At 49.1% G+C, this 12,962-nt stretch overlaps 1 protein-coding gene across 3 annotated transcripts in view; it reads left to right on the top strand.

Annotated features, from left to right (window-relative positions):
• Positions 1–12,962, top strand: part of DSCAM (DS cell adhesion molecule) — a 754,308-nt gene that overhangs the window by 76,419 nt on the left and 664,927 nt on the right. The gene's annotated exons all lie outside the window — the stretch shown is intronic.

Genomic DNA, 12,962 nt, shown 5'->3' with positions numbered 1-12,962 from the left:
GCTGACGTCCTTGTAGGGTATGGTGTAAAAAGCACAACTGTCTGAAGGCGCTCTGGGAGCTTCTCTCCTGCCTGTTGGACAGAGTCTCAGCTGGGACTTCCCCCAGTGTGTGTAGTGGGAGGGAGGAACTCACCCCGATTTCAGCCTCCTGTGGGACCAGTGGCTTCCTTCCCGCTGGGGTTGCACCTGAATCCAGCTTCCAGTGGATCCCCAAGCCCCAAACAACTGGCAAACAGCTGGCATCCCACAGGCCCACCCTGAGGCCCCAGTAGCCTGATCCTTCCCTTGTGTGCAGGATTGCTCTTACACTTGCCTTATTAGAAGGGAGAGCGGCAGAGTGGAGGGGACCTCCCTGAAATTCACAGCCACACTGCATGTTCATTGTAGAACCCGAGCCCAGCATGACTTTCCATGGGGTCAGAGTGAAGGTGGGGGGACCCATGCCTTCTCTTGCTAACCTTGGCTTGTAGGTACTTTGCTCAATTGCCTTAGTTTTGGTGTAGTGGGTTGAAGTGTCCCCAAAATCCATGTTCGCCTGGAACCTCAGGATATGTGCCCTTATTTGAAAATAGGGTCTCCAGATCCAGGACGTCTGGAGAACTGGTGTCCTTATGAGAGAAAGTAGAGGGAGAATTGGACCTTAGGGACACAGAGATAGCAAGTCGTGTGAAGATGGAGGCAGATATCGGAAGGATGCCTCCACCAAACAAGGGATTCCAAGGATTGCCGGCCGATACCAGGAGTCAGCAAAGGCATGGGATGGTTCCTTCCCCAGAGCCTCCAGGAAAACCAACCCTGCCTGCACCCTAATTCCTGACTTCTGTCCTCCAGACGGTGAGAGAGTGAATTCCTGTTGCCTTAAGCCTCCCCCAGTTTGTGGTCATTTGTCAGGGCAGCCCCAGGAACCTACTACAGTTGGTTCCAGAAGCAGAACCTGAGAAGGGGGTTCTTGTGCAAGTGCTCGCAGGGCTGGTTGAAGAAGGGCTGTGGGAGGAGCCAGGTGAGTCAGGGATGCTTTCAGCGGGAGGCTGCGCTCCGCCTGACCTCACAGGAGAGCTCTGGGGCACGGTGCCCTCCTGCGGGACTCGTGGCACCTGTGGCGGGGGTCACCAGTCTGAACCCTGGCTCAGCCAGTTACTGACTGGGCTGTCAGGGAGAAGTGGGGTCAGCTGGTTATTGTTTGGCAGATAATTTTCTGGGGCGGGGTGTGGTGGTGAGGTAGCTGAGAGGCGTGAGCTTTTGAGCCTCATAGCAGCTAGGAGATGGGTGCCCCAGCTTGGAAAAGGAGCCCAGTGCTGGGGCATCACAGCTTCTACTATGCCAGTAATCCGGTGAGGTTGTGGAATTTGTTATAGGTCCTGATACGTGATGAGTGGCAACCACTTTGCTTGACCAGAGACACCCACAGATGGCACCATGCTGCCCAGCACATCAGATGCTCGCCATTCTTCCAGCTCTCTGCGGCTGGGGAGGGGAGTCACATGATCCAGGGAGATGCAGGGAATTTGGCTGGAGAGGCCATCGGAGAGGGGCGGGGCTCCTGCTGAGGGAGGACTGAGGCAGTTCCTGTAACTGACTGAGCTCCATACAGAACCGGGACCAGCTGATGGTACAGGATGCAGGTCTGAAATACCTTTAACTGAGAGGAAAGAGATAGGTGATGACCACTGAATTGCTTTCTGCATCCATTACTCACAAAACGTTTAATAACAAAAATGAAGAATGGAATTTGTGTTGACACAACAGGACGGAGTAGCGATCCTTATTAACGAAAATTCGGTATCAGTTCCTATACATCTTATTTTGTGGTTACCAGCACGTGTAGCAAAAATGAATATTTTTCATGGCCTCTTTTCCATTAACACGGTTACATTTTATGAAATAATAAAGAATGTTCACATCAAGATGACATCATGAACTCCAGTCTCCAATTTTTTTCTCTCCATTGTATGCAACATATTCATTTTCCCTGGAAATAAAACACGCATGTAAAGTTAAATCACCTGGCTATTTTAGGTTGCATTCTCTGGTGTACCTACTTGGAATGCCTTTCCAAATCAAAAACAGTTTTTGAGGCAGAAACAGTAGCATCACAAATCAAACAAATTGTTTTCAGAGTTTTACCCAGAGCCACTGAGAATAAAAATGTGCTATTCAGGGTTCTCCGTGATACCTTCATACTGTCTTTGCTTGTGCTTGATTTACTTAGAGGCGCAGTTTAGATGGGAATGAACGAGGCACTGAGGGACAGAGATAGCAAACTGAGCAAGTTCTGGTGTAGCTTCCGTCAACCGTGGGTAGAGGTGCGCCTGGCAGAAAGGGGGTCAAGGAGGTACCCTCTCTCACCTAGCGTTGATGCCGAGAGGTAACTTGTTCACGGTCCCAGGGAGCAGCAGGGTACATGTCTTCAAGGAGTTCTGCTTTCAGAACTCCAGCTTTCAGAAAAGCTGCAAAAAGCACTCTGTTCTTTGAGATGACCTCACTTCTTTCCATTCCCGGTACTAGCCCCCCCCATCTCAGTTCATAACGGCGTCCTGACAGCAGCTGAGCAAGCAGTGAGGTCCTTGAAGGACACACAGTCCAGCACCTGCTCAAAGGGCGCCTGGAAAAAAGAGCCACGTGCTTCTCGTGCTGATGAAAGCTCCTTTCCTGATGCAGCCCCTCTGTCCCTTCTGTACTCCGCACACCTCGCCAGCCGTTTCCTACTACATCTGTCCTAAGTGTGTCTATCCGCTGACCCGCCCACCCTGTTTAGCCAGGAGACTGCCGCCCTGAGCCCGGGAGTGACACCCACGCCCATCCCCATGCAGCCTTATGTTTATTCCATTCCCTTCCCTTCGAAGGCTGCTTTTTAAAATTTTTTTTCCTAAATCCTTCTAGGGGTTTCCGCAAGAAAAGACTGCCCAGGTCCTCGTATGCTCCTCAACTTGGCAACTTTTTACCTCTTCTTTTATTTTTTACACTGAAATTATGCCCCCAACATGTTTATCATGCTTTACCTGCTTCTTAGTAACTGTGAAAAAGGTTTCCTAATTAGGTTGTCCATGTTTCAGGGTTTGAAGCTCTGTGCCTCTTCTTATCAGCTGTGTGGCTTGGGCAGCTTACCTAACCGTTCTGTGCCTCAGTTTTCTCATCTGGAAAGTGGGGTTGATAATAACATCTCCCTCCTGTAGGGCTGCTGTGAGAATTAAGTGAGTTTGTGCTCACAGAAGGTTTAGAGCAGCATGTGGCCAGCTGCAGGTGCTGAGTGTTAGCTATTATTTCTTCTCCTGCAGCCCCAACTGTGCTGAGAAGATGCAGAGGGCTTCCAGCCCTGAACTGGCTACACCAGTGACTGAGAATATCTCGCTATGATTTCATGGAGAAAACTCACATAACGAGTTCTTGTGGGCAAATTTTGAAGTTGGTGCAAGACCGTCCCTGTATCCCAGGGTCTCAGTCTTGGAAGAGGTACTTATGCATGAATTATGGGTCTCCTAGGGCTGGAGCTGGGAGTCCCACCATGCTGCCTTGACACTGTGACGCTAACCTGCCAATAGAGGAAAGAGATGGTGAAAAGGGTTGGGAAACTAATGCTAACTTTGGTTTTCATATTTCAATAAATATGAGGAGAAACTGAAAAACTGGAGGGAAGTGGTTTGTTTTGTGATAACAAAGACCAGTTATGTAACAATTCACTATTATTTCTAGGAAGGTAACGGGTATAATTTAGAGGGTGTTTCTTGGTTTGACTTGCGAAAGAGCTCAGGGTTCTGTGCGGCTAAACACAAGATGCCCGGACAAAGCTGCAAGACCACCTCTCCAGGGGTGAGTGAAGGGGGCCGGCCTAGGACTCGGGGCCTCTGTCGGGTTCTCACTGCGTGACGTCGGGCGCTGCTTACACTCAGCCTCTGTGCTCCGGGAGCACAGGACTCGCTTTCTTCTACCCCACGGAGGCAGCGCAATGGGCCAGTTTTCATAGCTGAGGTCCCCTGTGAGGCTCTGGCCAGGGTGCTCACATTTCCCCAAAGAAAAATGGAGTTTGAGCAGTTAAGATGCCACAGCATCTTTTAGAAGGTTCCACTCCAAAAGTTCAAACCATTCAGAATATTTATGGGGGAGCAAGTAGTTTATCACAGGGATGTAAATGTCACTGTTTGTTCTGGAATGTTGCAGGTCAGGGGAGGGCATCTGGCTCTGCTCATGGCCACTCAGAGCCTTAGAGGAGATCGAAGTGGGCAGGGGCAGGACCCCCGAGCTTCTAAGGTGGAGACTCCAGTGAATTCATGTGAGCAAATATCCCCCAACCACCCTCTAGAGATAGGTCTACTTTTGCAGCCCCAAAACACTTCAGCTTGACATTGAAGGAGATCTTTAACTGCCATGTTTAATGTCAGTCCCTCCGATAATGTCCCCTTTCAGATAATTTCAGCTGTATCCCACATAGACCTCCACCTCCCTTTCCAAAGAAAAGGCAGTTTTTCTCATTCTCCGTAAGCTCCTCTATACCTCCAGGTCATGCCCACGGTTCAATGCTCAACTTCAGTTCCTGGTAACTGCTGGCTTCACTCTGATTACAATCAACACGTTCCTTGGGAAGCCTGTTTTTACCTTGAAACACTTCCAGATCTGGTGAGCAAAGTGCATCAGTGCTTCTAGCAGCAGATGGATTTCTAAATTTACTGGGAAAAGACCTTCATGTGATGTTGGATGAACCTTGTAAACACCTGGAAATGGAAATTGTGTTTGATGAGAATAAACTCAGGTCGGGTTCATTCATTAAGCCCAAAATGCTGGCTGGTCACTTGTCTTGTCCTTACTGGTTATGCCCTGTAGGAATTGCTGGGAGAGATAGAGAATAATCGTTTCTGTTGGTGGAAGACAAGATGGATGCAGTTGTGGCAAGCAGTAGATCAGACGATGCCCATAAAATCACTTGGACGTTTGGATAAAAATACAGGGAAAATGTATGTTACGATGCTGTGCTCAGAATGATCGCATTGCAGTCCACACAGGGGGTGTCACTGTAAAGTAATGGGGCAGATGGGTGGGTCCCCTTCAGTGGCCCCGAGCTGTAATCTGGGTGCAGGGTGGCCCGGGGGGACCTTGTTTTCTTTAGTGAAGTCGCAGCCTACGTGTTAAAAGCCTGGATGAATTTCTAGAGTCACTTTTACATTGCTTGGCATTATCAGTCAACATTGGAGTGTCTTATGAGTACTTTTCCACTTAATCACACTGTTTAGTATTCTCAAATTTTTTTCTTTTTGTCCCTGTCACCAAACCTCTACATATGTAGAGACACACACACACACACACACACACACACACACACACACACACACACACACGGAGCGAGAGAAGGAGAGAGGGAGAGGGGGAAGGGGAGGGGAAGGGAGAGAGTGGCGAGCGAGATACCAAGGTTCATGATTGGCAAGCTAACACTATCCAGTGACTGTGGGTTCTACCACTCAGAAGATCCCAAGTGTCCCACGGGGCTGCCATCAGCAGAACTGGCAGTTCCTCCTGCCAATTAGCTGTGATGCTCGGGACCAAGGCTGAAATTAATACCAAGTGATCATTTGCATCTGAAATTCAGTCGGGAGCCGTTGTGAGATTTCCAATCCTGAGGTCACCGTTGTGAATATCAGCTGGGCCGGTACTTTAAAGGACTGTTTATTTTCCCAAACGTAAATAGGGTGCATGTTCTTCTCTGCATTTTCCTCCCATCCTAGCTGCGGAAGTTTGTTTATATACGTCATCCTAAAGGTCAGCCTTCTCAGGCTGAAAAAGAAAGCAGGCATCAGGTGAAGCAGATCAGCCCTGTGCAGGGGGTGTCAGACGTGCGGTGGGCAGGGGCAGGCAGCGCTGGTCATCCCGGCCCAGCAGCTGCTTGTTCTCCAGAACCTGCTTTGTGCTTGGCTGTGCGCTTGGCTCAGAGGGATTTGGACCCCGAGTTACCGACAGGATTGTCAGCGCCCTCGTTTTTGCCCTATTCTAGTCACATGTCCGATACTGTCCCCTGCATAGCAGCCTGGGTAGTTATTGTATGAGATACACCTACAGGCTGAAGACAGCTGCAGTTACTTAACTTGTGCTCATAGAAACAGGAGGGTACGTTGCTTTCCTCAGAGTAAAATTCTTTAGAATTGTATCTTTTATTTTTCTGAACTCACCCCCCGCCACCAAGCTGCTGACATGTTTTTTAGTTGACAGTGAGATACTTTGTGAGTTATTTTCCTTTCTCTTTGCTCGCCCTGCCCCTCAGTCTTGCATAGCTCCAGTTGACTGTCTTTCCTTTTAAAACAGAGAGTGAAAGAATGAAGAGAGCTTTATTGCTACTGTTATTTTAAAAAATTAGTGATGGTGATCACAACTTGGAAATTGTCATTTCAGGAAGGTTTTCAAGGCTGTGTTTCTCTCCATTTGGTACGTCACCGGCAATAATTTTTCTTGTGGTAACAATCATGTGGGAAAAGAATTTGAAATGACCTACTTTGTACACGGTATCAAGCCTCAGTGTTCATATCGAGTATTGTTACATAGTCTCTCAATGTTTGACTTTATTATGTGTCACCTTCCATTAGGTTTAATGTCATATATCATATTCCGTTCTGATATATATCCATATATACCCAATACATATACAATCAGAAGGATGTGTTTTTATATATAGGGGAAATGGGGAGAATTTCACCTACTTTGCAAATTGGTCCTAACAGTTCATTATTTTTAATAAGTAGCAATCTTACCAGTAGCACTTTCTCACTGTAGATTTAATTAGTCTATTTTTCCCCTCCCTTTCACTAGTTGACAGAGCTGAGAGGAGGGAAACGGCGGCAATTTGAAACCTTGTTAGAAATTTATGGAGTGCTAAAATGTTTCATTCCCAGAGGCTGGCTTGCCAGCTGTCACCGGAATGCACTTGCTGTCTGCCTCCCGGCCGGTCTAGACAGGCAGGGTGGAGGTGGGCTGCACATGTGTGCACGGCGTTGCCTAAATGATGCTCTCTGTAATTAGCCCGGGGTGGAGGGAAGCTAATTATTTTCCCCACAATTGATCAGTCAGTAATTCCCCACTATTGGTGTGTAAGATGCACAATAAAGGGGCATCCAGAGATCGAGACCTTTCACTGGCTTTAATAAACACACTGGCAGCGCAGTGCGAGGGGTCATCTTTGGTCGTGGACACCAAATGACCACCCATCTTATTGGTGGCCTCCAGCAAATACTTAACCTATTTCTAATAAGATGACCCTGAACTAATTTCTTCTGGAGAAAATCCCTTCCTGAACATTTTACAAGATGTCAAAGACGGTCTTGTGAGGGGGCCATACCCTACCTGCAATGACTGGATTACCCTCGCCCAAATTCTTTACCCCACCGCTGTCCAAAGCCTCACAATTCTTTCTCAGGGGACACTCTTTGAGTTGTTGTTCTTAACTGGAGATGTCACTTGTGGCCACAGACACCCTGGAGAATAAACAATTCATAATAAAGGTGTGGATGGCTCACACAGAGCTCTGGGCTTGGGGGGAGGGTTACACTTGACGGCAGACAGGTGGAGACCACACAGGAAGACCAGCAGGGCTGACCAGGGCCCAGAGGGGCCTGGCAACTCCTTAGAAGTTTGCCTCCAGTCTGGCCTTGCTCTGTGCAGGGTGGAGCCCGGGGGGTCCGAGGAGCAGCATCCTCTCCTGGTGCCAGAACGCCTCACTGGGAGAGGGGCAGGTGCCCGGCCATCTTTGCTTTAATATCCATGCACCCAGAGATGGCAACAACACTGATTAGGAAATGATGCTCTAAGCCCCCTCCCCCCGGCCCCAAACTAACAGTTAGTGTGAAATACTTCCGGTGGCACAGAACCCTGTGACAAGTTCTTTTCTTTGTTTTTTTTTAAATCTTACTTTCAATGTACCAGAGCACTGTCTAATTAGGAGCTCTATTATCTGCACTCATTTGCTAGGGCTGTTGTAACAAGTGCCACAAGCTGGGGGACTTAACAGTAGACTTTCACGGTGCTGGCTTCCTTAGAGGCCTGTGGGAGAAGACTGAGTTCCATGCCTCCTGACTCGCAGACGGCCGTCTTCCTGTTCACATGGCCTCCCCCTGTCTGTGCCCAGGTTTCCCCCTTTTCATAAGGACAGAGTCAGATCGGATTAGAGCCCACTCACAATGACCTCATTTTACCTTGATGACTTCTGTAAAACCCTATCTTTAAATGAGATCACATTCTGAGCTAATGGGGGTTATGATTTCAATACTTGTATTTTGAAGGGACACAGTTCAGTCTACATACTCTCCATTCATTTATCCAAACACTATATGTCAAACGGCCATCAAGGGGCTTCCCTGGTGGCGCAGTGGTTAAGAATCCGCCTGCCAGTGCAGGGGATATGGGTTCGAGCCCTGGTCTGGGAGGATCCCACATGCCGTGGAGCAGCTAAGCCAGTGCGCCACAACTCCTGAGCCTGTGCTCTAGAGCCCACGTGCCACAACTACTGAGCCTGCGAGCCACAACTGCTGAAGGCTGTGAACCTGGAGCCCACGCTCCACAAGAGGAGCCACCGCAATGAGAAGCCCGCGCACAGCAACAAAGAGTAGTCCCCACTCGCCGCAACTAGAGAAAGCCCGTGCACAGCAACAAAGACCCAACGCAGCCAAAAATAAAAAATAATTAATTAATTAATTTTAAAAAAATCACTTAAAAAGAAAACAAAACGTCCCTCAAGGACAAGGCCCTGTGAGGTTCAAAACTTTTGAAGATACAGCTCCTGGCCTATGAGTCCACAGCGCCCTCTGTGGGTCATGGCACATGTGGGTGCCTGTGTAGGCCCTCAAAATGCCCATGTCCTAATCCTGGAACCAGTGATGATGCTACCTTACATGACAGTCAGGACTTTGCAGATGGGATTGAGTTAAGAGCTTGAGTGGGGAGGTTATCTAGGCAAGCCCAGTGTAGTCACGGGGGTCCTTACAAGAGGAGAGCAGGAGGGCAGGGGACGGAAGGAGAGAGAGACAGAGTGAGGAGATGGAAGGAGGGGCCACAAGCCAAGGACTGCAGGCAAAGACAAGGAAGCGATCCTCCTCTGCAGCCTTAGGAAGGACCGTCTCTGCCCACCCATGTGGTCTTCTAACCTCTAGGACGGTGAGATAATAAATCTGTTATTTAAAGCCACGAAGTATGTGGTGATTTGTTACAGCGGCAAATAGGAAAATAATGCCAGTACCAAGCTGGTGGGCTTGGAGCATGCCGGAGCTGTACTTGGGTTTAGCAAAGTCGCATGGAGTAATGGATGATAACGCCCACTACCTGGAAAGAGCACAGACAAAGCCTAAGACTTGATTTGGAGTCACTCACTAACAATTTCCAGCCCCCATCCAGGTTCCACTCAGTTCAGATACCAGACCAGCTTGTTCCACAGGAGTTGGCAGGTTACAGATGGGATGGAGGCATTGAAGCTAGGAAGGTAGACATTCAGCAGTGATTCCTGCATCGTAGCAGGGAAAGGGGAGGAGCTGAGTACCAAGCTGTGGTCCAGGAATCTCAAGATTGTAAATAAGTCCTTCCATCCATTTTGAAGCCCCGCCCAAAGCTCCACGGTCTATCTGCCTATCTGTCTTTCTGTCTCTCTCTCTCTGCACACACACCCACTGGGGTTGTGAGATTGAGTTGGCGCCCAGCAAGGTGTCTTGGGGAACCCTGTTCTACTTAAGCCAGAGCACCAGCTGGGAGGATGAAGGGGTGGATAGGAAGGTCAGTTTGGGGGTCGGGCACAGCAGGTGGAGATGCAGGAGGGCTGGGTGCTGTCATGGGTACAGTTGGTGCACTGTTCCCCAGAGACCCTGTCTCATGGAGCTCCAGGAACAGAGGACAGCCATGCAAGACATTGGCCAGTGGGGACAGAGGGGGTCACAGAGAATCTCTGCAGCAGAATTGCCACAGCTGCAGTGATTTTTCTGGCTCTTGCCTGCCTGACTATGGCAAAACAGTGACGCTGCTGATTGGCTTTGAGTGTCTGTAAGTGGCAACTTTTAACTCTGAATGGCCTGCAGCTGAGGCCCCTATGGTCCGGTTGAAAGAGCATTGTCTCTGGGGCAGGGCTGGCTGGGAAGCAAATCCGAATTCTGCTCTATATGATGCATGGATTTTTGTGCAGGTTACAGTGCCTCTCTCAGCCTCAGTTTCCTTATCTCAAAAAATGGGAATAATCTTGTAATACTTGGAGCAGGATTGAGACAAGGACCAGTGGAATCAATGGGTGTGAAAGGATCAGATGCAGTGCCTGATTCTAAGTGGGGATCGGAGAGGTGAATTCTGCCTCTCACCACCTCCCTCCTTTGGGGTGTGGAGGGCGACGGCTGGACTTCGATGCTGAGACAGAGCGGGGAGGGGGGGAAGGTGGTGCTGAAAGCATAGGCACCACCTCGTGCTGTGCGTTGAGCGCCACCAGGGAGCACCTCAGAGATGGGGAAATGGTTGTAGGCAAACTTCGACCACTCGTATTTGTGTCGGACTTAGCCGGTTCTCCTGCTTGTATAGCAAGGGCTGTGGGGTCCACCAGGCCAACAGCCAGGGCAGCAGTCTGAGAACTGGACCAGATCTGTGCCGAAGGCAGCACCAAAGGGTCTTAGCAGCACAAGTCCCTGTTGACGTGAGTATTAATCTTTAAGAACGCTCCCTGGAGTCCCCCAACTAGAAGAGGAAGAGGCTGAGACAGGTGAGCCAGCTTTTCTCAGTATCATGGGTATTTATCAGTGATTAGAAGGGCGTAGGGGAGACACGCACACACTTTCGAGGTTGTTCAGCTGGTTATTTTCATCAGGCTTCAAAAAGATGTCAACCAACAGAGAGAGACTCCCAAGTGCCGTGAGGCACCCAGAGTAGAGTTGGCTGCAAGGCTGCCATGATGTTGGAAGAATTAGGGGGTAGTGAGGGGTCTTGATTGTTGGGGTTTTGGGGAGTGGTGGGAGGTGAGATGGGACACTCCGGATGGAATTAGAATAAGAAAGTTTGAAAGGCTGAGGGGTGTGGAACCTGGGATCCCCCTGGGCGATTAGTTCTCGTTCTAGAAGGGACTCAACACCCCGGAGGTGGGATGGGGCAAAGACAGAGATCTGGGCTGGGAAGGAGCTGTTGTGATTTCTCCCTCCCACATGGTCCTATCCCCCCAGTCCACACCCCAGTACTCCTGTCAGGCAGCCCTGTGTAGCCTAGACCCTTCTGCTCTGAGGATCGTCACAAGTACATTGGAGTTCTTTGGGAGTAATTTATTAACTAGGATGCACGTTTGGGTGCAGGCCAGACGAAGAGCTACAGATCAGATGTCTGCCTTAACACCACCTGCTAGAGTAGGAGTGTGTCTTGACCAGGCCTTCTGAAGAAGCCTGTTTCTCCTGAATTTCTGCCAGGCATGTCTTGGCTGGAAGAAAGACAAGCCCACTTGGGATGTAAAGTCTCCCTTAGGAGCTGGGTTAGCACCTTGCTCTCCCAAGGTGTCCAGGGCGGCTCTCCTGGTCCTCAGGCAAGCAGGCAGCTGACTGCAAAGCCACAGTGGGCCCCGGAGAAGGATAGGTGTTAGCAAAGGGATTCATTCACTTTTATGCCAGAAGTGACTGCACCTCCTCCCATCTGTATCTCAGTTTCAGTTTCTTATTTTGTGATCTTTCTTTCTTCTCCGGGTTCTTTTTCTGTGTTTCCCAGAATATATATACATATTAATTTCCTAGGCTGCTATGACAAAGTACCACAAGCTGAGTGCCTTAAAACAAAAGATATTGGTAGTTCCAGAGTTCTGGTGGCCAGTAGTCTGAAATTGAGGCGTTGGCAGGGTTAGTTCCTTCTGGCCGCTCTGAGGGGCGTCTGTGCCAGCCCTCAATCACACCTCCTGGTGGCTGCCAGCAGCCCTCGGTTTATGGCGGCATCACTCCATTCTCTGCCTCTGTCATCACATGATATTCTCCTGGTGTGTCTGTCTCTGCATCTCTGGAACGTTGGTTATGTCTGTTTCCAAATAAGTTCACATTCACAGGTACTGGGGATTAGACCTTGAACTTACCTTTTTGGGAGACACATTTCTGCTCATGACACTATACGTACAGAGTCCTGCACACAAAACAATGTCAGGCATATAGGGAGGGTTCAGCCATGCCTTGGTGAACAGATCAACGAAAACCAGGCGTTAGAAGGCAAAGGAAGAGAACATTGCAGATCATTCTCAAACCACCCATTTAAAGGGCTTCTGTGGGGATGGCTGGGTTGGCTGGGCCTCTACTTGTGTTTCTTAGCTCCCAGGGGGCTAGCCTAGCTTGCCCACGTGGTGGTCATCCCATGTCTCCAGCAAATTCCAGTGCACAGGCAGTTTTCAGGCCTTTGCTTGCATCATGTTTGTAAATATCCCATTGCTTAAAGCAAGTCACATGGCCAAGCCCAGATTCAAGGACTTGAGAAGAAGACACTTCTTCATGCGAGGAGCTGCAGCCGCATTGCAAAGGCCAAGTACAGAGGGGTGGGAAAGTTTACTGCAACCATTTTTTGCGGGTAATCAACCATAGATTTTGATCGACATGATCTCTTGTATATGCAGTATAGTAAAATATGTATATATTGCCACTTGGTTGATAACTTTCTTCACAGAGCTGTAGAATATTCTAGAAATTAATTGCACAGGCTTGCAAGCTACATGGCCTGGATTGCAGTTCTGGCTCCAAGACATACAAACTGTATGACCTTTGACCGACCTTTCTGTGCCTTAATTTCCTTGTGTATAAAATGGGGATAAAAATACCTCCTTCCTAGGGATGTGGGTGGTAAGGATTAAGTGAGTTAAAATATGAAAGTGTTTAGTACGTACTTAGCATGTGGCAACCGCTAAATAAATGCTATATGTTTTGTTTTGTTTTGTTTTGCGGTACGCGGGCCTCTCACTGTTGTGGCCTCTCCCGCTGCGGAGCACAGGCTCTGGACGCGCAGGCTCAGCGGCCATG

The sequence above is a fragment of the Pseudorca crassidens genome, chromosome 5 (assembly GCF_039906515.1).
Source record: "Pseudorca crassidens isolate mPseCra1 chromosome 5, mPseCra1.hap1, whole genome shotgun sequence".
In the NCBI taxonomy this organism is placed as follows: Eukaryota; Metazoa; Chordata; class Mammalia; order Artiodactyla; family Delphinidae; genus Pseudorca; species Pseudorca crassidens.
Note: the sequence above shows the minus strand (reverse complement) of the source record. Positions and strands in the feature narration are given on the sequence as shown.